We start from the raw sequence: 2,247 nt of genomic DNA, 5'->3' as shown, positions 1-2,247 counted from the left end.
GTCTTGTCTCGGTCTCGATACACTCTGGTCTTGGTCTTGTCTTGGTCTCGGGTTAGGTGGTCTTGAACACAACACTGCACCAAACTAAACAATTCACAAACACCCGCTTTGGATGTTATCATCCCATAGAATGGCCATTATTAGTGGTTATCAGCTGAATTGAATGGCTTCAGGCGGTCCCTCCTGTGCGTCCTATCAGGCTCAGTAGGTTGTTATCTACCATTCGTATCACTGATCACAGCAGCTTGTTGCTGATGGGACTATTTTTTTAAAGGTTTTTTAAAAAACCTTTATTTACAATTTACGTACTAGTTTGAGTGGAAAATCAAGAATTTACTACAAATAAATGCCAGATGTATCAATCATAAGACGTTAATTCGGCATCTAAAAATAACTCAGTAAAGTGTAAAACCCGAGGGTTTTCGTTGATTTAAAAACTTATTTATAATTAACCTACGATTTTTGAGTATATCAATGATTTACTTCAAATAAATTTAAGAAGAATTAGGATGGATTTTCTTCTGTGATTGCATGCAAATCGGTTCTGAAAACGTTTCAATATTTTTGATTAAAAATAATAAAAATCATTCCCATCACATCATTCCCAGCTGCCTCTCCTCCCACTCCGTCATCTTTCTCCCTCATAGACCAGCCACCTCTGCACAATCATGTCAATCACCTGCTGGCCATGCCATCTCTTTATGTCAGGGTGGCCTATTTGAAAATAAGAAGAGAAAGCGTAAGTTTTGTCTTCTGTGACTAGTCCTGTGACTATTTATTTTACATCCATCCATTTTCTAACACTCTTGTCCCTAGTGAGGTCAGGAGGGGTGCTGGTGCCTATCTCCAGCGAAAGTTTCTGGCGGTAAGAGTATGCTGAATAAAAATTGCTCCACAACATAGAACAGGTTAGTTATTTAACACAAATGTGGAGTTTTACTGTTTTTACATGAAGTAGAATGTAGTTGAAACAGACTGAATACACTTCCAGCAGTTGATGTACATGTAGTTAGAGACATACCTTGTTACAAAAGGTAACAAGGTATGTCTCTTGTTTGTGTATGTAAATCAACTTGATTGGTTGATTTACATACACAAATCAACCAAACATGTAAGTGGGAATGTGTTGTTCCTCCATTTGTCTGACAATCTAAATTACTTTCTTAATTTTTTAGTTATATAGTTTCTACTATGAATTTGAATCTTAGGATACTTTTATGACATGTACAAGTATTTTTATTTTTTAAAAGAGTCTTTTCTACAAGAAATGAAAATGGCAGCACCAGGTCTCTCCTGTCAAGCATTTCTTAAAATGCTGGACCAATGAACCGTCCGCTTTGGCCGTGTGAGTACTTTGATGTACATATCCCAGAAGGGCTGTCTAACTCCATTCTTGAGTAGTTATGTTCTTCAACTTTTCTGGACACACTTGAATTAAATGGCTGAGGTACCACCTCATTCATTCAGCATTCAGATCATATGCAGTAACATCAAAATGAATTGAATGAGATGTTTTGTGCCAGAGACACACCTAAAACTTGAAGAACACATATCCTGATGCCTGGGATTTGGACACCTATGTCCTTTTTTTTATGTTTTTTTAATTTTTTTATATTATTATTATTTATCTCTCATTTTAAATTAGACAGGAAAGATCTCGACTGACGGCTTCCTGAAAAGTCTTTTCGAGTGGGAAACCATAGGATATGAGTTGGATAAAATGTTAAGGAAGGATCCCTTCAAGTTTTAAGCTTGTACCCCAGATATGCTTGCATTTTCAGTGGATGGAAACTGCAAACATTGCCGTTTTAAGAATGCAGCAAGGTATTGTAAAATATGTACAATATAACAATTCTTTGTATAAGTTAGTAATGTTTACTACCTCTGGACCATAACACCCCATGAAATGTTTTTTATTGCTTGTTTTTCAGATTGGAGGAACAGGCTATATTTTAGGACCTTTACATAGCCAAGGATGAGACGTAGGAAAATTTGTGGACTACATACACAAATCAACCAAACATGTAAGACTTACAGATTGTAAATGTACAACAACAGTAACCTTTTAGCCTGTGATGACAGCATGCCTGATTGAATTTTATGCATTCTCGGTTTCTGGAAGAGGTGTTTGTGGTGGGCAATGGTCAGCAGCCAGGGAGATCTCTCACAGATCCAGCAGCAAGCTGTGTGTGTGTGTAGACATGGAGTGCTACTTAGTGCCCTGAACATGTATAGGGGTGAGATATT

General features: G+C 37.1%; 1 long non-coding RNA gene across 1 annotated transcript in view; it reads left to right on the top strand.

Annotated features, from left to right (window-relative positions):
• The first annotated feature begins 1,259 nt into the window (after positions 1 to 1,259).
• Positions 1,260 to 2,247, top strand: part of LOC106950991 (uncharacterized) — a 9,206-nt gene continuing 8,218 nt past the window's right edge. The window contains exons 1-3 of the long non-coding RNA XR_001425725.1: positions 1,260 to 1,345; positions 1,646 to 1,824; positions 1,932 to 2,024. This is a non-coding gene — a long non-coding RNA (uncharacterized LOC106950991). The remainder of the gene's footprint in view (positions 1,346 to 1,645; positions 1,825 to 1,931; positions 2,025 to 2,247) is intronic.

This window comes from Poecilia latipinna, unplaced genomic scaffold (assembly GCF_001443285.1).
Source record: "Poecilia latipinna isolate Pla-1442-1.1 unplaced genomic scaffold, P_latipinna-1.0 Scaffold433, whole genome shotgun sequence".
NCBI lineage: Eukaryota > Metazoa > Chordata > Actinopteri > Cyprinodontiformes > Poeciliidae > Poecilia > Poecilia latipinna.
Note: the sequence above shows the minus strand (reverse complement) of the source record. Positions and strands in the feature narration are given on the sequence as shown.